Raw genomic sequence first — 22,238 nt, 5'->3', positions numbered from 1 at the left:
GCCTAACAAGAGCTTTATAAAGGTTCAGCATAACTTCCCTGCTGTTGTACTCAATGCCTCTATTTATGAAGCCCAAGATCCCATATGCTTTTCTAACCACTCTCTCTATGTCCTGCCACCTTCAAAGACCTATGCACATGCACTCCCAGGTTCTCTGGTTCTGCATGCTCTTTAGAACTGTGCCATTAAGTATATATTGCCTCTTCCTATTCCTTCTGCCCAAATGTATCACCTCACACTTGTCAGTATTAAATTCCATCTGCCACCTCTTTGCCCATTCTGGAGCTTGAATAGTCTCGAACCAGTTCCAAGTGAACATGAGTCTTCAGCACAAAACTGGCCCAAATTTGGCACTAATTGACGGTCTCATTCTGATACCATGGGATCACTGATTTGAGAAATGGGAAACAGAATGTCGCTCTGGTGTAGTTGCAGGTGATCGATTGAGGTTAGATCTGACACATTAGGACAGAATAGAGCAATACAAATGCAAAATACTGCTGATTCTGGAAATGTGAAATAAAAACAGAAAATGCTGTAAATACCCTGCAGTTCAGGCAGCATCTGTGGAGAGAGAAACGTTTCAAGTTGATGACCTTTTGTCAGATCTGAAAAGGTTAGAGATGTAAAAGGTGTTAAGTGCAGAGGCAGGGAAAGGAAGAAGGGGAGGAATGATAAAAAGGCAAGGTCTGTGATTGGGTGTAAGTCAGGAGAAGTTAAATGGCAAAAAGGATAATGGTGCAAGGCAAAAGGAGATTTGATAATGGAACAAGAAATAAAAGATGGGTCTAAAGGAAGTGTAAATGGGAAAAGCAGAATCATCTTGGAAAAAGAAGGCAGAGGTTATGATTTGTGCACTTCCTCTGACAAACTGTCAACCAATCCCATTAGTACCCTGAATATAATGAAATAAAAATGCGTTGAAGTAAAATTTTTTGTGCTTTTTGGATTTCAGATACAGATCTTTTTTCCCACTCGGGTCTACAGATTGTAGACCCATGTACAAGTATATTTCAAGGTGTCTGAGGCCAAAAGATTTCTTCCTGGTTTTGGGAAAACTGCGAATGCAGTGTCCAGAGTTCGCTATTCTATTTTTTTATATTTATTTATTTGTTGACTGGCATATTATTTCTAATGCTGTGTACTAAAATATTTTCCTGACGTTGGGCAGAAGTATCCTGGGTGTATGGCAATATTTTGCAAAGGGCTGTGCATCCAAACAAGTTTGAAAATTAATTGCATTGAATTTACAGCACAGAAACAGGCCATTTGGCCAACTAGTTTATGTTCCACATGAGGCTGCTCCCAACCTACTCAATCTCACCCGATCAGCATAACCTTCTATTACTTTCTCCCATATTTACTGATCTAATTTCCCTTTAAATGCATCAGCGCTGTTCGCCTGAACTACTCCATGTGGTGGTAAGTTCCACATTCTCACCACTCTGTGTAAGGAGAAGTTTCTCCTGAATTTTCTATTGGATTTCTTAGCAACTAAAGAAAATAAATGGGACAAATGATCTGAAACCCCATGCAAGTGCAACCACGTTCCTTCATGATTAGCGCCAGGGATAGATAAAATGACTTCTAAAAAATGTTTCAAACCCCTATCAAAGCATACTACCAGCGAGCTCATCATTAAAGTAGAAACATCATAACGATGTGTCAGCAATGATTGTTTTATCTCCCAGATACAACTTCCGGCTGAGTCGTTCATGGATCAGTTGCTGTACTCAGATTGATTGCACAGCTAGCTCATGTATTTTCTTTTCTTCAATGGGTCTGCTTTGTGATGAAGTTTCCACTAAGCTAAATTGAGATCTTTCTTTATCGTGGTCTGCTTGAAGCCCTAAATTGTGGTGACATTGATGCTAACTTTATATAAGTATCAGTGTAATAGTAATTTTCTTTTCAACTTGAGGACCTGCTTGCAGCTAACTGTTTGTAGGACTCAATTTAACATAAGCTGAGTAACAAAATAGTGTTGGATTCTTTGCTTACTTTTGTTAGCTCAAAATCCATGCGCTGACGATGGCAACTGGCAGAATTCACAAACCAATTACTGTAGCACAAGTCCATTTTATTTTTTGTTCTTGGATGATCCATGTGGTGAATGTTGATCTGAGAGTTTCTAGTAATAATTACAGCAACTGGATCAAAAATATATAATGCTTGAGAACGGTTCTGTTCAAGTCATGAGTCTAATTGGAAGTACCATCATGCTGCCAAACCTATTTCTGAACTGCTCCCAGTTACTTGGGTCTGCTGTGCTGTTCTGTGTTAAAACAGCAACTTAAACATATACTCATTTAACGTAATAAAATGTCCTAATGCATTTCACAGGAGCAGTATAAAAACAAAATATGTCAGTCACATGAGATATTAGGTCAGATGACTAAAAGCTTGGTCAAAGTGGTAGGTTTTAAGGAGTGCCAAGTGGAAAGTGAGGAAGAGAGGTATAGGGAGCGTATTCCAGAGCTTTGGGCCTAGGCAACTGAAGGCATGGCCACCAATGGTGGGGTGATTCAAATCAGGAATGCTCAAGAGGCCAGAATCAGATGAGCACAGATATCTCAGAGGGTTGTGAGGCTGGAGGAGATTGGAGAGGCAGGGAGGGGTGAGGCCATGGAGAGATTTGAAAACAAGGATGAGAATTTTAAAATCAAGATGTTGCATGACCAGGAGCCCATGTAGGTCAGCAAGCACAGGGGTGATTGGTGAAATGGGACTTGGTGCAAGTTGAGGTAGTGGAGTTTTGGATGACCTCAAGTTTGTGGAGGGTAGAATGTGGGAGACCAGCCAGGAATGCGTTGGAAGTCGAGAGATGATAAAGGCATGATTGAGGATTTCAGCAGCATATGAGACTGTTGCAGGGAGAGGGATGGAGTTGGTGGTTAGGGAACAGAGTTTGAAGCTAAATTTGAGGCCTGTATTCGTGCTTGTAAAGGATGTCTGGTACCACTGGGCATGGTAAAACATAGTTCAGTGTAAGGAGTATGTATTTCTGTTGCATTGTAATAGACAAATTGTATAGTCATAGAGAGATACAGCACTAAAACAGGCCCTTGGGCCCACCAAGTCTGTGCCGACCATCAACCACCCATTTATACTAATCCTACATTACTCCCATATTCCCTACCACATCCCCACCTTCTCTCAATTCTCCTACCACCGACTTACACTAGGGGCAATTTACAGTGGCCAATTTACGTATCAACCTGCAAGTCTTTGGCTGTGGGAGCACCTGGCGGAAACCCACGCGGTCACAGGGAAAACTTGCAAACTCCACACAGGCAGTACCCAGAATCGAACCCGGGTCGCTGGAGCTGTGAGGCTGCGGTGCTAACCACTGCGCCACTGTGCACCATTATAGTGGTGATTTATAATGTAACTTTGATCACTGGTGCTGAAATGAAGTATGATTTTATTGTCCATTTTTTAAATTAAATCCTAACTTAACAAATTGTATCAATGTAGACTGAGTTTCATGAACTTTCAGTTGTTAAACTGTAGTTAACTATGCAAACGAGATAGGGTTGTTTAGTTATTACCAACCTGAGTAAGGAGATTTGTTTTGAATAACCTGCTTTGCTTAATGTCCTTACTATGTCGAGGTACTTGGTTCTGGTTTGGAAAGAAAGGGACTTCAGTGGTGATCCTGGTTTCAGTGAATTTTGTGGCCAAGCTTCCGAATGATTGGTTTGGCTGGGGATAATTGGAGGAGTGGATTTGCCATTGATGGGTGGAGGGGATGTTTTAATTGTAGCATATGGTGACTGGTTGCATAAACCTCTGAACTGGGCCAATGCTGACAGTACTATATGTTTTATGCTGCATTTGCTATGTTACTTAGGAGCTCTGTGCCTCTGAAATGCTGAATGTGTCAGCTGATTTTGAAACCAGTATAGCTAATAGGTTAGCATTAGGTACAACACATCCAGGCAGTATCGAAAATTCTACATCCCCTTTTAGTTGACTACCAAAAAGTGCTGATTCAAATGCTTGTTTTACATACACTTTCATTCAGGGAGTGGAGAATTTGTTTTGGCCTTTAGTGACGTCTGCCTTACAGAACAGACCTGCTAACTGAAGTCAAATTGCTGACTCAAGGCTTTATGTTTTGGGATCTGTTCTGAGTTGGATTATTTGATTGTGTTCAGGATTTGTATTCCACTGTAAGCAGTTAAATGATTATTGGTGCACTGATATTACAAAGCTTGAAACAATGTGATTTTGACACATTTTTCTCGCTTGCTGCGGTGTCCATTTGCTGTTCTAAAGCTGATTTAGTTGATGGCAATCCAACTCTATGACTACTAGCTGTGTTAAGACTGACAGCTGGTGCAACCTAGAAGCAGCAGTCTGGAGGCCAATGTTTGCCAGGCTTTCCCAACTGCTGCTGTGCAATGTGTTTTCAATAAATGCACTGTTCCAGATGCAGTGCAGTCCCACTTGATGCAACGCCGCGACATCAGTATGCTGAGACAACAGTTAAATGCGATGTTTTTTGTCCATGCACTGCGGCACAAGTGCTGATATCATGGCGTGAGTACTTTGTACGTGGATAAACAGTTGCAGCCAGTGTGTGCACTCTTTGAATACTGAGGTTGAGTTTGCAGCCAGTTATACAGAGGCTGCACTAAGAGTGGTGTGCAAGGGCCATTCTCTTGTGAGTTGAACAACAATGTAAAACAAAAATTAGGAATTGGGTGCCTGACAACACAGCTGCCAGTGGTGGATAGGAGCGGAGGAATGTAAAGGAGGCCATTCTTGTAAGAGTGGAGACACACACTGGAATATAGAGGTAAAAGTTGCAGATAGAAACATAGAAAATAGGAGCAGGAGTAGGCTATTCTGCTCTTCGGGCCTGCTCCGCCATTCAAGAAAAGATCATGGCTGATCATCTAATTCAGCCTTTTGTTCCCGCTTTCTCCCCATATCCCTTGATCCCGTTGACATTAAGAAATATATCTGTCTCCTTCTTGAATATATTTAGTGACTTGGCCTCCACTGCCTTCTGCGGTAGAGAATTTCACAGGTTCACCACCCTCTGAGTGAAGAAATTTATCCTCATCTCGGTTCTAAATGGCATACCCCGTATCCTGAGACTGTGACCCCTGGTTCTGACCTCCCCAGCCATCGGGAACATCCTCCCTGCATCTAGCCTGTCTAGTCCTGTTAGAATTTTATAAGTTTCTATGAGATCCCCTCTCATTCTTCTAAGCTCTAATGTATATTGGCCTAGTCGACCCAATCTCTCTTCCTACGTCAATCCTGCCATCCCAAGAATCAGCCTAGTACATCTTCTTTGCACTCCCTCCAAGGCAAGAACATCCTTTCTCTGATGAGGAGACCAAAACTGCACACAATACTCCAGATGTGGTCTCACCTAGGCCCTTTATAACTGCAGTAAGACATCCTTGCTCCTGTACTCAAATCCTCTTGCAATGAAGGCCAACATACCATTCGCCTTCCTAACTGCTTACTGCACCTGAATGCTTGCTTTCAGCGACTGGTGTACAAGGACACCCAGGTCTTGTTGCACCTACCCCTTTCCCAATCTATCACCATTCAGATAATCTGCCTTTCTGTTCTTGCAACCAAAATGGATAACCTCACATTTATCCATGTTATACTGCAACTGCCATGCATTTGCCCACTCACCCAACTTGTCCAAATCACATTGGAGCCTCTTTGCATCCTACTCAGAGCTCACATTCCCCCCAGCTTTGTGTCGTCTGCAAACTTGGAAATGTTACATTTAGGTCCCTCACCCATGTCATTAATATATATTGTGAATAGCTGGGGCCCAAGCACTGATCCCTGCGGTACTCCACTAGTCACTGCCTGCCACCCGGAAAAAGACCCGTTTATTCCTACTCTCTGTTTCCTGTCCGTCAACCAATTCTCAATCCATGCCAGTATATTACCCCCAATCCCATGTGCTTTAATCTTGCACACTAACCGCTTGTGTGGGATCTTATCAAAAGCCTTCTGAAAATCCAAATACACCACATCACTGGTTCTTCCTTTATCTATTCTAGTTACATCCTCAAAAAAACTCCAGTAGATTTGTGGAGCATGACTTCCCTGTTGTAAACCCATGCTGATTTTGCCCAATCCCGTTTATGCTTTCTAGGTGTTCTGTTATCACATCCTTTATAATAGACTCTAACATTTTCCCCACTACTGATATAAGGCTAACTGGTCTGTAGTTCCCTGTTTTTCTCTCTCCCTCCTTTTTTAAATTGTGTGGGAAGACTTTGGAGGGATTTGTAAATAAGGACAATAATTTTAAATACAGTGGGGTAGATTTTCAATTTAGCATTGGGGCACAAAACTCTTGTTGCATGGCATGTTGAAAATCTCCCTAAATGTGTTTGGGGATGAAGAGCAGGTCAGTAAGGACAATGATGATAGGGGAGCAAGACTTTGTTTAGGATAGGATGCGGGCAGTGGAATTTCAGAAAGGTTGGGGCAACAAAATATGTAGGGAAGGCACAACTTTTGACCACAGCTTTATGTATAATTTATGACACTGTTCTTTATTTTCTCTTTCATACTTTCTTTTTGCATATAGTTACTTTAAAATTAGCAATTTTAGTGTTTTATGAATTGCAATCTTGTGGGGGATGTGAGGTGGTGGTGGGGACAGAGTTGAGAGTATGTGGCACTGTGCCTGCCCATGGTGAGGACACTCATCGTGAAGTTACAATTATGATTTTGATCACAATTGCGGTCGATCTTTATGACCAGATGTGGTGTCAGCATTGGCTCATTGGGTAGCACTCTCGCCTCTGAGTCAGAAGGTTGTGGGTTCGAGCCCCACTCCAGAACTTGAGCGCAAAAATCAAGGCTGACACTCCAGTGCAGTACTGAGGGAGTGCTGCACTGTCCGAGGTGCCATCTTTCAGATGAGATATTAAACCGAGACCTCATCTGCCCCCTCAAGTGGACGTAAAAGATCCCATGGCACTATTTCGAAGATGATCAGGAAAGGTATCGCTGGTGCCCTGGCCAATATTTGTCCCTTGATCAACATTTCAAAAACAGATCATCTGGTCATTGCTGTTTGTCGGAGCTTAATGTGTGTAAATTGGCTACCTTTTTTCCTACATGACAGCATTGACTACACTTCAGAAGTACTTCAAAAGCTGAAAAGAGCCTTGAGACGTCCAGTGACCTTGAAAAGCGCTATGTAAATACAATTTTTTTTTTAGATGATTGCTATTGTTAGATTTTATGAAAATACACAGCAAGGAGTGAAATTAATAGAACTGTTTATTTTTACACAGTGGATGCACAAGAATGGGTGATGGTTAAACCAAATCAATTAATTTTGAACTTCATTTTAAGATAGAACTTGCATTTATATAGCGCCTTTCAAAACCTCAGGTCACTGCTTAACACTCTAGCGGGTGCTTTTGTAATTCTCACTGAAGATACCGTAATTCTCAGTGTTTGAAAGTACTGTAAGTATGTCAAATGTTCTTGTGGTTGACAGTGCAAGAGAACAGGAAGCATAAGTGTCACTAAGTAATCTCTGTGGGCCTGTTGTGTATCCAGTGGTTAGGGCTGTGACAACCACAATTTTTTTTTACGTGGAACCGAGTGAGTCATTACTGTCCTTTCCCACTCCTACCTGAAATCTGTCCTCTTCGCCCCACCCATGCAGGCTCTGCTGACATCACTGGCATTTCCAGCTCATATAAGGGGGTTGTATCAGTGCTTCCCCTCCACCCACACCCACCTCCTGCCCACCCAACCATGCCACGTTGTGTCTGAAGTAATTAATTTAGTAGTAAAAGAAAGATTCAGTCATGTAAGGGATGAGCAATTCAGTCCAATATGTGGTGCCATTCATTCATGCTTTATCTTGGAACAGCCTTCCCATGCCATTGCTTTGAATTAAAACTCCTGAAGTGATTAAGCTGCAATTAAATTATTGAAATTCATTTTTTTGTTTTACTTATTTAATTTAAAAAGATATGTAATGGATTTGTAAACTGTTTCTGATTCTAGTATATTTTATTCATACTGCAGCAATATTTTTCTTGAAATAATCCAATTTTTTACTGTGCCATGATTTTAAATTGCTGTAGCCCCCTTTTTTTTTTAACCAAAAATTTGCCATTACTCAATGCCTTTTTGATGCTAGTACTGCAGCACCGCATCACTGTGCTAAGATTTAACCCTGTAGCCCCCAGCCCACTTCGTAAGTTATCAAATATGAACAAATAGGCTGCTGGACATTTTAATTGCACAGAAAGGGGAAATTTTAAGCGTAGGTTAATATCATCCTGGGGGAGCTTGTTCAAATGTACAGCAGCTTGAACCCCTATAGTTATCCTTTTACATCGCCTTTGAATCAGAAAATTATAGGTTCAAGTCCCACTCCTGGATTTGAGCACAAAAAAAATAGGCCGACACTCCAGTGCTGCGCTGTCGGAGGTCAGATGAGATTTTAAACTGAGGCCGTAACACCTCTCATAGGTGAACATAAATGATCCCATGGCACTATCTTGAGGAAAAGCAGGGCAGTTAGTCCCGTTGTCCTGGCCAATCTTATCCTTCAGTCAACATCAAAACAGATTATCTGGCCATTATCACATTGCTGTTTGTGGAAGCTTGCTGTGCACAAATTAGCTGCTGCATTTCCGACATTACAACAGTGAAGACACATCAAAAAGTACTTCATTGGCTGTAAATTACTTTGAAATAAAAACAGTGCTGGAAATACTCAGCAGGTCAGACAGCATCTGTGGAGAGAGAAGCAGAGTTAACGTTTCAGGTCTGTGACCTTTCATCAGACCAGTTCTGCTGAAAGGTCACAGACCTGAAACGTTAACTCTGCTCTCTCCACAGATGCTGCCCGACCTGCTGAGTATTTCCAGCTCTTTCTGTTTTTATTTCAGATTTCCAGCATCTGCAGTATTTTGCTTTTATTGCAACGTGCTTTGGTTTGTCATGTGGATTTGAAAACCCAATTTTTTTTCCATGCACCCGATAAATAGGATGTGACTAAAGGAACGTAGGAATAGGAGTAAGCCATTTAGCCCGTTGAACCTGTTCTGCCATTCAACGAGATCATGGCTGATCTAGAACATAGAACATAGAATAGTACAGCACAGTACAGGCCCTTCGGCCCACGATGTTGTGCCGAAACTTTAACCTACTCTGAGATCAAACTAACTACCTACCCTTCATTCTACTATCATCCATGTACCTATCCAAGAGTCGCTTAAATGCCCCTAATGTATCTGCTTCTACTACCACCGCTGGCAGCGCATTCCACGCACCCACCACTCTCTGTGTAAAGAACCTACCTCTGACATCTCCCCGAAACCTTCCTCCAATCACCTTAAAACTATGCCCCCTGGTGATAGCCCTTTCCACCCTGGGAAAAAGTTTCTGACTATCCACTCTATCTATGCCTCTCATCATCTTGTACCCCTCTATCAAGTCACCTCTCATCCTTCTTTGCTCCAATGAGAAAAGCCCTAGCTCCCTCAATCTTTCTTCGTAGGACATGCCCTCCAGTCCAGGCAGCATCCTGGTAAATCTCCTCTGCACCCTCTCTAAAGCTTTCACATCCTTCCTATAATGAGGCGACCAGAACTGAACACAATATTCCAAGTGTGGTCGAACCAGGGCCTTATAGAGCTGCAGCATAACCTCGCGGCTCTTAAACTCAATCTGTGAACAAACTCCAAATACCCACTTTTGCCCATATCCATTAATACCTTTGGTTAACAAAAATCAATCAATCAATCAATCAATCTCAGATTTAAGATTAACAGTTGGTTGACAATCAATTGCTGTTTGTGGAAGAGAGTTCCAAACTTCGACCACCCTTTGTGTTGTTATGACCCAGGCAGGAGTAATGCACTGTCAATTCAGTCCCACTACTCCACAGGGCACAACACGTTAATAAAGTTTCCCACCTACCGGAAATTGGCCAAATTGAGCACTCTATTAACTCCCAGAATAAAACACACCAAACCAGATTTCTTTAAGCAACAACAAATTAACTATTCGTTAATAAACTAAATCTTAAACACTATTGAGATAAATCTATGTCCAAAAAGACTTTATAACCTCTTATTCCTCCTAACCCTCATGCACACACACATACATTCAAAAACTGGCAGTTAACCAGTTTTAAAAATTATGTTTTATATTAGAGCTGTTTCTTAGGAATAACAAAATAACTGGGTTGTAAGTCTTGATGGGTTACGTTCCCGGTTTGGTGAGGTGTCCCAGAGTCGAATAGTCCAATACCACTCGAAGGCTCCAGGCGAATTTGATGAACGGTCTATAATGGCTAGGCATTCAAAGCACTTTGGCTGCAGCAGGCATTTCACAGATCTTTCAACAAGGAGTATAGCAACAGGTCTATTTGGATTTTGAATTAGCAGTCTAACAGCAGAAACCTTACTGAGTTTCTAGAACTCCCAGAAACACAAAAGGCAACAGAAAGTCACTCCTAGGGCAGAGACATCTTAGAAACTGGAAGTAACAAGGAATTTGCTACCTCCAACAATGCAAAGATTCCTTTCCAGGGGTCTTCTCTTTAGGCGAAACACAGCCTGTAGGCCAATGTAGATTTTCTGCTGAGACACACAAATCCTTCCTTCGGGGAGAGCTCGCTTCGCTGGTCTTCCAGATCAAACCAGTTCTAGCCAGTCTTACACACAGTCAACCTGATACAATACAGCATGTGACCTCTCTCTCTCGCTGTTGCACAGGAACAGGCTTGTAGCTCATACACACTGTTCCCAGAGAGACAAACAACTCTCAGTCTTAAGGGCACACAGAGCCCCCCTCTTAGTTTTTAAAGCAGAGAGAGAAAAATAACACTCCCATGACAGTGCATAGAAGTGTTTCCTAATTTCATTGAATATTGGTTTCACCTTACTGTAATAGCCGTAAGAAATCACCACAGCTGGATATTCTTTTTGTCCATTTTCACCATCTGTTTGACTGCCATCTTGTTAATCATCTAAGTGTGAATTTTGATTAAACAGTTTGGGATGTTAGATTCCCAGACACCAGGGTTTTCATTTTCTACATTTTTCAAATTCCCCTCCCTTCTCTTTCAAGATGCTGACTCATATTCAAATACCACAGACAGTCTTTGGCACATGGTGTTTTGCCAAAATGGCCATTCTTCATGCTTGTATTTAAACGGCAGATTAGCAGACAATTTGACTCTGCTTAACGTTATACCTGAGCCTAATGTTTTTCTTCTAGGATATCTGCATATGTGTACTTTCCAGCAATGGTTACTGCACATTAATCACCTTGGACACGGAGGCTAGTAGTAGCAACTCTTGAGATGTGCTAAATCAGTACAAAGCAAAACCAGAACCAACCTGCCCATATGGATTCAGTAATGCACAGCGCTAGCTGAACTATTGGGGTTGCTGAAGTCTTGGTTCATTTTCTTTAAAGTTGAAAAATGCTTTTCAAATCTAGAGTGTTTCAAAATTCTTTTAAGTCTAGTTGTTTCAACAGTAGAAATTGTATACAGCTGCCACGGGTGCATTTTATAAAATGAATGCACAAATAGTACTTTTGAAATGGAATTGTAATCGGGAACAACGATCAAAAGCTGGGTTAAAGATGCAAGTTTTAAGGAGAGTCTTAAAAAAGCAGAGGGAATTGGAGAAGTCGAGGGGTTTTGGAAGAGAATTCTGGGGAATGGGACCAAGGCAGCTGAAGGTATGGCCACCAGTTGTGCACACCCCACCCTGTCCCTCAAGAGGCCAGAGTCAAAGGAATGGAGAGTGTTTGGGGAGCCAAAACAAGAAATGCTGGAATCACTCAGCAGGTCTGGCAGCATCTGTGGAAAGAGAAGCAGAGTTAACGTTTCGGGTCAGTCAGTAACTCTGCTTCTCTTTCCACAGATGCTGCCAGACCTGCTGAGTGATTCCAGCATTTCTTGTTTTTGTTTCAGATTTCCAGCATCCGCAGTATTTTGCTTTTATTTTAGTGTTTGGGGAGGATGGTTTACGAATAGATAATTTTAAGAGTTTTTCTTCACTTATGTTCACTTAAGAGGAACTGTCATTGGTCTTGCTGTTCAGTATAAGAAGTGAGTTTAAATGTAGTTCGCATTTATGCGAACAAGTATGAATCTCTCAATTTTTTATCTGTATTGGTTTAAATGTGTGCTCATCACAGATCACAGTGCATTTATTTTAAGGCTGCTAATCATTTTTTCCACTACTGTCGTCGCCAGTGCTTTCCAGTCAGTGTTATGTCAGGTAAAGGCCAGTTAACTGTGAAAGAATTAATTTTTCCGATAAGAGCACCATTTGATTACTTTCTTTGTAAAGTTAAGTGAAACATTTTTTAGTAATGGAAGTAATATACCTAAATTTTTTGGAAGGGATTGTTACAAGAATTTCAAAACACAAAAGCCATATAGCTTTATGAATGTTAAAAGTGGTGGCAAACATGCGGTATTGCTGAAGCTTTTATAGTAACTGTTTTAGGATCACTAAAAATGACAGTGTTTATGTGAAAGCATTTCGATGATTGCACATTTGAACCAGTGCAGAATTGATGGATTCATACTTGCTTTTCCAAATTTTAAAGAATTTGTGTTTTGTGGGGAGAGTGGAGCCACAAATAATTTGAGGTAATTTTTGGCATTGCGGTTGGTTATACAGCATAGGTTCTTAAACTCAATCTCCCATATTACACCTATAAGTGCGATTCCAAACATCGCAATTTCATCAGCCGTAGGATGCATATTTGCAGTATTCTGGAATGGTTTTGCAGGACAGCTTGCAGTGTGGCAACCAATTTGTATAGGCAATGGCTAGGCTACAGCTACCCCATTATAGAAAAGGTCATTAAAGTCACAGCACAATTCACCAGGATCATATCGCTAATGAAAAACTTTATTTATGAGGAGAGACTTCAGATCATGGACTATTTTTATTGGAGCAGAGAAATCTAAGAAAGATATAATAGAGTCTTTTTTACATGTTTTAACAGTTTTGATGGAGTAATGAATAATCATGGATGTGTCATATGTGGATTATATTTTGTCCATGGTTTATGGGTTCTCCGAGTTTGTTACTTTGCAAATAGTTTAAAAAAAAAATAAAGGTAGCACTCTTAAAATTGTTTTTGCATATGTTTGCTTGGCAAATGGCTGCGGCTGCCCCCCCCCCCCGCGCCCCCGCTGCTACCTCCAACCAAACTCTCCAATCTTCAGACTTTGGCATCTTGTCCATCACCCTCAATACATAGAGTCATAGAGTATTACAGCACAGAAACAGGCCCTTCAGCCCAACGCGCCTGCGTCGACCATCAAGCATCCATCCTAACTAATCCCATTTCCCCGAATTTGGCCCATAGCCTTGTATGTTATGGCGTTTCAAGTGCTCATCCAAATACTTGTTGAATGTCATGAGTATTCTTGCCTCTACCACCCCTTCAGGCAGTGAGTATTTCTAGCATTTCTTGCTTTTATTTACCACAACTCGCTGTTTTCTGTCCTTAAACCAACTTTTTTATCCAATTGGACACTGACCCTCCTCTTCCATCTGCCAGCAACAGCCATGATTTTAGCTGTATGGTTCCCACAGTCTAGAATTTCCCCCTGTAAACCCTTCGAAATCCTGCATGATCTTTAACTCACCTCTTTGACTAAGCTTTTGGTTTCGTTCCTCATTTCATTCTTTGGCTTAGTATCCATTTCATAGAAATGAATCATTTCTTGTGTTATGCTGCAGTGCATCATCTAGGGATTTTGTTTTCTTGTTAAAGGCACTATATAAATGCAAATCTTTTTGTTTGGTTCTGCATCAAGTATATAAAAACCGAGTTGAAGCCAGTTGTATCTGGGAAAGCAAGTCACTAAGTAAAATTGAATGCTTGAAACTATTGATGTGTATTTCTGAGCTATTAATTGACCATCTGCTCTTATCAGGATAGTCCGAGCATAGGCAGCAATTGTCAGAAAACACAGGTGGCTATTAGCATACTTGTGTGATTAAAAACAAAAAATGCTGGAACCACTCAGCAGGTCTGGCAGCATCTGTGGAAAGAGAAGCAGAGTTAACGTTTCGGGTCAGTGACCCTTCTTCGGTTCCGAAGGTCACTGACCCGAAACGTTAACTCTGCTTCTCTTTCCACAGATGCTGCCAGACCTGCTGAGTGGTTCCAGCACTTTTGGTTTTTACTTCAGATTTCCAGCATCCGCAGTATTTTGCTTTTATTTTAGCATACTTGTGTGTATTGATTATGGAGCTTGCTACTAATTATTCAAGTATAGTACCTTTGTTTTGTAGACTGACTTCTCAAACATGAGACTATTTCATAAAGGTTTGTGGTGCAAAAAGCAGATTCTTAATGTACTACAAGAAATTAAGTAATAGCAGCAGGAGTAGGCTTTTAGGACCCTCGAGCCTGCTCCACCATTCAATGAGATCATGGCTGATCTGATTGTGGCCTTAACTTCACTCCCCTTGTAGATCAAAAATCTAACTCAGCCCTGAATATATTCAATAACCCAATCTCCACTTCTGTCTGGGGAAGAGAATTCCAAAGAATAACGATCCTCTGAGAGAAGAAATTCCTCCTCATTTCTGTCTTAAAGGGGAGACCCCTTATTTTGAAGCTGTGCCCCATAGTTCTGGATTCCTGCACGAGGGGAAACATCCTTGTAGCATCTACCCCTGTCAAGCCCCCTCAGAATCTTATATGTTTCAATAAGATCACCTCTCATTCTTCAAAACTTAGGGGAACACGGTTGCGTAATGGTGACGGCACTAGACTAGTAATCCAGAGGCCTGGGCTGGGGTCATAGGTTCAAATCTCATCATGGCAGCTGGTGGAATTTAAATTCAATTAATTAATCAATTTAATTAATTAAAAAGCTGGAATTGAAAGCTAGTGTCAGTAATAGCCCCATGAAACCATCATCGATTGTTGTAAAAACCCATGTGGTTCACTTTATGTCCTTTAAGTAAGGTAATCTGCTGTCCTTACCTGGTCTGGCCTACATATGACTCCAGACCCTTGATTAACATGGTTGACTCTTAACTGCCCTCTGAAATGGCCCAGCAAGCCACTCAGTTGTCAAGGGCAATTAGGGATGGGCAACAAATGCTGGTCTTGCCAGCGACACCCACATCCCATGAAGGAAAAAATGATGCATAACCTGCTCTACCTTTCCTCATAACACAACCGCTTCATCCCAGGAATCCGCCTAGTGAAACTTCTCTGAATTGCTTCCAATGCAAGTATATCCCTCTTAAATAAGGAGACCAAAACTGTACGCCGTGCAGTCTCACCAATGCTCTGTACAGTTGTAGCAAGATTTTTATACTCCATCACCCTTGCAATAAAGGCCAACATTCCATTTGCCTTCCTAATTACTTGCTGTACCTGCATGATAACTTATTGTGATTTATGTACAAGGACACCCAGATCTCTGTACTGCAGCATTCTGCAATCTCTCTTCATTTAAATATTCTGCTTTTCTCATCCTCGCGCCAAAGTGGGTAACCTCATATTTTCCCACATTATACTCCATCTGCCAAATTTTTGCCCACTCACTGGACTTATTTGTATCTCTTTGCAGACTATGTGTTCTCAAACTTGCTTTCCTATCTATCTTTGTATTGTCTGCAAATTTGGCTACAATACAGTCAGTCCCTTCATCTAAGACATTAATATAGATCGTAAATAATTGAGGCCCCAGCACTGATACTTGTCGCACTCTAGTTACAGTTTTCAAGCCTGAAAATGCTCCATTTATTTCAACTCTGTTTCCTGTTAGTTAGCCAGTGCTCTATCCATGCTTAAGTTAGCCTAATGGTAACCATGAAACCATCTGATTCACCAATGTCCTTTAGGGAAGGAACTCTGTCATCCTTATTTGGTCTGGCCTATGTGTCACTCCAGACCCATAGCAATGTGGTTGACTCTTAAGTGCCCCCTGAAATGGCCTAGCAAGCCACTCAGTTGTATCAACCCCCTATGAAATTTAAGCAAAGGAATGAAACCGAACAGACCACTCGACATCAACCTAGGCACTGGAAACGACAACGGCAAACCCAGCCCTGTCAACCCTGCAAAGTCCTCCTTACTAATGTGGGGCTTGTGCCAAAAGTGGGAGAGCTTTCTCACAGACTAGTCAAGCAATAGTTGATATATTCATACTCACGGAATCATACCTTACAATGTTCCAGACACACCATCACCATCCCTGGGTATGTGCTATCACACCGGCAGGATAGACCCACCAGAGGTGACGGCACAGTGGTATACAGATGGGAGGGAGTTGCCCTGGGAGTCCTCAGCATCGACTCTGGACCCCATGAAGTCTCATGGCATCAGGTCACACATGGGCAAGAAACCTCTTGCTGATTACCACCTACCACGCCCACTGCCCCCCCCCCCCATCACCCCGACTGATGAATCAGTGCTTCCCCATGTTGAACACTAATTGGAAGAAGCATTGAGGGTAGCAAGGGTATAGAATGTACTCTGTGTGGGGGACTTCAATGTCCATTGCCAAGAGTGGCTCGGTAGCACCACTACTGACAGAGCCCTAAAGGACATAGCTGTGAGACTGGGTCTGATGCTGGGTAATCAGCAAGAGGGAAAAACCTACATGACCTCGTCCTCACCAATGTACCTGACACAGATGCAACTGTCCATGACAGTCTCGGTAGGAGTGACCACTGCACAGTCCTTGTGGAGACAAAGTGCCGTTTTCACATTGAGGATACCCACCATCGTGTTGCGTAGTACTACCACTGTGCTAAATGGGATAGATTTCGAACAGATCTATCAACTCAAAACTGAGCATCCATGAGGCACTGTGGACTATCAGCAGCAGCAGAATTGTATTCAACCGCAATCTGCAACCTTATGGCCCGACATTTCCCCACTGTACCATTACCATCAAGCTGGGGACCAACCCTGATTCAATTAAGAGTGCAGGAGGGCATGCCAGGAGCAGCACCAGGAAGGCTCAAAAAGTGAGAGGTCAGCCTGGTGAAGCTACAACACAGAACGACTTGCATGCCAAACAGCGTAAGCAGCGTTCGATAGACAGAGTAAGCAATCCCACAGCCAACAGATCAGATCTAAGCTCTGCAGTCCTGCCACATCCAGTCATGAATGGTGGTGGGCAATTGAACAACTAACCGGAGGAGGAGGCTCCGCAAATATTCCGATCCTCAACGATGGGGGAGCCCAGCACATCAGTGCAAAGACAAGGCTGAAGCATTTGCATCCATCTTCAGCCAGAAGTGCCGAGTGAATGATTCATCGTGGTCTCCTCCTGAGGTCCCCAGCATCACAGATGCCAGCCTTCAGCCAACCTGATTCACTCCACGTGACATCAAGAAATGGCTGAAGGCACTGGATACTGCAAAGGCTATGCGCCCGGCAGTAGTACTGAAGACTTGCACTCCAGAACTAGCCACGTCCCTAGCCAAGCTGTTCCAGTACAGCTACAACACTGGCATCTACCCGGCAACATAGAAAACTACCCAAGTACGTCCAGTCCACAAAAAGCAGGACAAATCCAACCTGGCCAATTACCAACCTATCAGTCTACTTTCGATCATCAGCAAAGTGATGGAAGGGGTCTTTGACCGTGCTATCAAGAGGCACTTACTCAGCAATAACCTGCTCACTGATGTTCCATTTGGGTTCCGCCAAAGCCACACAGCTTCTGACCTCATTATCACCTTGGTCCAAACATGGACAAAAGAGCTGAACCCTGTGGTGAAATGAGAGTGACTGCCCTGACATTAAGGCAGCATTTGACTGAGTATGGCATCCAAGACCCCTTGCACAACTGGAGTCAGTGGGAATTGGGGGAAAACTCTCCGCTGGTTGGAGCCATAACTGGCACAGAGGAAGATGGTTGCGGTTGTTGGAGGTTAATAATCTGTCCCACGACATCACTGCAGGAGCTCCTCAGTGTCTTAGGGCCCAACCATCTTCAGTTGCTTCATCAATGACCTTGCCTGAATCATAAGATCAGAAGTGGGTATGCTTGCTGATTGTATGATGTTCAGCACCATTCACGCCAACTCAGATACTGAAGCAGCCAATGTCCAGATGCAGCAAGACCAGGACAACATTCAGGATTGTGCTGATAAGTGGCAAGTAATATTCGCGCCAGGCAATGACCATCTCCAAGAAGAGAGAATCTAACCATTTCGCCTTGATGATCAATGGCATTACCGTTGCGAAATCCCCCACTTTCAACATCCTGGGGGATACCATTGACCAGAAACTGAACTGGACCAGCCATGTTAGTACTGTGGCTTCAAGAGGCTAGGAATTCTGCAGCGAGTAACTCGCCTGTCTCTCCAATGCCAGTCCACTATCTACAAGGCACATGTCAGGAGTGTGATGAAATACTATCCACTTGCCTGGATGGGCGCAGCTCCAACAACACTCAAGAAGCTCGACACCATCCAGGACAAAGCAGCCCACTTTATTGGCACCCCATCCACCACCTTCAAAGTTCACTCCCTTCACCACTGACACAGTGGCAGCAGTGTGTACCATCTACAAGATGCAGTACAGCAGCTCACCAAGGCTCCTTCGACAGCACCTTCCAAACCTGCGATGTCTACCACCTAGAAGAGCAAGGGCAGCAGATGGATGGCAACACAACCACCTCTCCAAGCCACACAACATCCTGACTTGGAACTGTATTGCTGTTCCTTCACTGTGGCTGGGTCAAAATCCTGGAATTCCTTTCCTAACAGATGTATGTACATCCCAAGGACTGCAGCTGGTCAAGACGGCCAGCTCTTCACCACCACCTTAAGGACAATTGGGGATGGGCAATAACTGGTAGCCTAGCCAGTGACGCCCACATCCCACGAACGAATAAACAAAAAAAATTGCTCCCAATATCATGAGTCATAGAGTCATAGAGTCGTACAGCATAGAAACAGGCCCTTCGGCCCACTGGGTCCATGCCGACCATAATGCCTATCTATACTAATCCCACCTGTCTGCATTAGTTCCATATATCCTCTATGCCTTGCTCATTCAAGTATCTGTCCAGATGCCTCTTAAATGTTGCTAATGTTCCTGCCTCCACCACCTCCTCTGGCAGCTCATTCGAGATACCCACTATTCTGTGTGAAAAATTTATCCCTTTGATCCCCTTTAAACCTCCTCCCTCTCACCTTAAATCTATGCCCTCTAGTTTTAGTCACCCCTACCATGGGAAACAGACTCTGGCTATTTACTCTATCTATGCCTGTCATAATTTTATATACCTCTATCATGCCCCCTCTCAGCCTCCTTCGCTCCAGGGAAAACAGAACCAGCCTATCCAACCTCTCTTTATAACTCAAGCTCTCCAAACCAGGCGACATCCTTGTGAATCTTTTCTGCACCCTCTCTAGCTTAATCACATCTTTCCTGTCGTGCGGCGACCAGAACTGCACATAGTACTCCAAATGCAGCCGAACCAACATTATGTACAACTGTAACATGACATCCCAACTCTTGTACTCCAAGTCTCGGCTGATGAAGGCAAGCATGCCATACGCTGCCTTCACCACCCTGTCTACCTGTGTTGCCACTTTCAGGAAACAATGTACTTGCACCCCAAGGTCTCTCTGATCAACAACACTCCCCAGGGCCTTGCCATTCACTGTACATGTCCTGCCCTGGTTTAACTTCCCAAAATGCATCACTTCGCACTTGTCTGCGTTAAATTCCATTTGCCAATCCTTTACCCACTTTCCAAGTTGATCTATATCCTGTTGTAACCTTAGACAACCTTCTTCACTGTCCACTATACCACCAATTTTGGTGTCATCTGCAAACTTACTAATCATGTCCCCTAGATTCACATCCAAGTCATGAATATATATGACAAACAACAGAGGGCCCAGCACCAATCCCTGCGGCACACCACTGGTCACCGGCCTCAAATTTGAAAAACAACCCTCCACTACCACCCTCTGCCTTCTATCACCAAGCCAATTTTGTATCCAATTGGCTAGCTCACCCTGGATCCCAAGTGTTTGAACCTTCCAGACCAGACTACCATGTGGGACCTTCTCAAATGCCTTGCGAAAGTCCCTGTAGTCAGCGTCCATCGCCCTGCCCTCATCAGTCCTCTTGGTCACCTCCTCAAAAAACTCAATCAAATTCGTGAGACATGATTTCCCACACACAAAGCCATGCTGACTATCCCTAATCAGACCTTGCCTTTCCAAATGCATATAAATCCTGTCTCTCAGATTCCCTTCCAATAACTTTCCCACCGGCCTGTAGTTCCCTGGCTTATCCCTACTGCCCCCCTTAAATAAAGGCACAACATTAGCTATCCTCCAGTCTTCTGGTACCTCACCCGTGGCTAACGATGATACATAAATCTCTGCCATGGCCCCAGCAATCTTCTCCCTTGCTTCCCATTGCATCCTAGGATACACCTGGTCAGGCCCTGGGGCTTTATCCACCTTAATGTGCTTCAAAACCTCCAACACCACCTCCTTTGTAATGTTGATATGCTCCAGGATATCGGTGTTCCCTCCCTTGAACTCACTAGCTTCCATGACCTTCTCCACGGTAAATACAGACGAGAAGTATTCATTTCTTTACGCAGAGGGTGGTGGGTGCCTGGAACGCGTTGCCAGCGGAGGTGGTAGACGCGGGCACGATAGCGTCTTTTAAGATGTATCTAGACAGATACATGAATGGGCAGGAAGCAAAGAGATACAGACCCTTAGAAAATAGGCGAGATGTTTAGATAGAGGATCTGGATCGGCGCAGGCTTGGAGGGCCGAAGGGCCTGTTCCTGTGCTGTAATTTTCTTTGTTCTTTGTTCTATTTAAGACCTCGCCCATTTCCCGTGGCTCCACACATGCATTACCACAGTGATCCTTAAGGGGACCTTGCTACCCTTTTATTCTTAATATACTTAGAGACTTTTAGGAATCTTCTTTATCTTATCTGCCAGGGAGATCTCATGGCCCCTTTTCACCCTCCTAATTTCCTTCTTAAGTGTACTCCTACATCCCCTATACTCCTCGAGGAACTCGCTTGATCCCAGCTGCCTATACCTGACATATGCCTCCTTCTTTGTCCTGACCAGACCCTCAATATCCCTCGTCAACCATGGTTCCCTAAACTTTCCAGCCTTGCCCTTCCATCTAACAGGGACATTCCGGCCCTGAACTCTTCCTAGCTCATTTTTAAAAGCCTCCCACTTGCCAGACAGACCTGTAAACAGCCTCTCCCATTCAACTTTTGAGAATTCCTGTCTGATGCCATCGAAATTAGCCTTCCTCCAATTTAGGACTTCAAATTGAGGACCAGTCCTATCCTTTTTCATAACTATCTTGAAGCTAATAGAGTTATGGTCACTGGTCCCAAAGTGCTCCCCCACTGACACCTCAACCACCTGCCCATCCTCATTTCCTAAGCGGAGGTCGAGTGTAGCCCCTTCTCTAGTAGGCCCATCCACATACTGCTTCAGAATACTATCCTGGACACACTTAACAAATTCTTCCCCATCTGATCCCTTTAGTACTAAGGCAGTCCCAGTCAATATTGGGGAAGTTAAAATCACCTACTATTACAACCCTATAATTCCTACACCTATCTGTGATTTCCCTAAATATATGCTCCTCCAATTCCCCCTGACTATTGTGGGGCTTATAGTATAATCCCATCAAAGTGATCACCCCTTTCTTATTTCTAAGTTCTACCCATATGACCTCGCTGGACATTCCCCCCGGGATTTCCTCTCTAAGTACTGCCGTGATGTCCTCCCTAATCAATAGTGCAACTCCCCCTCCTCCCTCTCCTCCACCTCTGTCATGCCGGAAGCATATTTACTCCAAGACATTGAGCTGACAATCCTGCCTGTCCCTCAACCACGTTTCCGTTTTCGCTATAATATCTCAATCCCATGTACCGATCCATGCTCTGAGTTCATCTGCCTTACCTGTAAGGCTTCTTGCATTAAAGTAAATGCAGTTTAGCCTACCAGACCTTCCACGCTCCCTGTCCTGCCCCTGCCCGGCCTGCCTACTGGACTTGCTTGCTTTAACCTCTACATTTGCCTCGACTGTCTCATCGGGGAGACGACTACTTTGGGTCCCACCCCCCTGCCAGACTAGTTTAAACCCTCCCGAGCTGTTATCTTGTGTAGTAACCTTTTATGTGGCACCTTATCGAGTGACTTTTGAAAATCCAAATACACTGTATCAACTACT

The 22,238-nt window shown here is 43.3% G+C and overlaps 1 protein-coding gene across 2 annotated transcripts in view; it reads left to right on the top strand.

The window, feature by feature from the left end:
- LOC137375457 (ski-like protein) overlaps positions 1-22,238 on the top strand; it is an 82,986-nt gene that overhangs the window by 3,288 nt on the left and 57,460 nt on the right. The gene's annotated exons all lie outside the window — the stretch shown is intronic.

The sequence above is a fragment of the Heterodontus francisci genome, chromosome 11 (genome assembly GCF_036365525.1).
Source record: "Heterodontus francisci isolate sHetFra1 chromosome 11, sHetFra1.hap1, whole genome shotgun sequence".
Lineage (NCBI taxonomy): Eukaryota > Metazoa > Chordata > Chondrichthyes > Heterodontiformes > Heterodontidae > Heterodontus > Heterodontus francisci.
The sequence above is the reverse complement of the archived record's forward strand: the minus strand, read 5'-3'. Positions and strand labels throughout refer to the sequence as shown.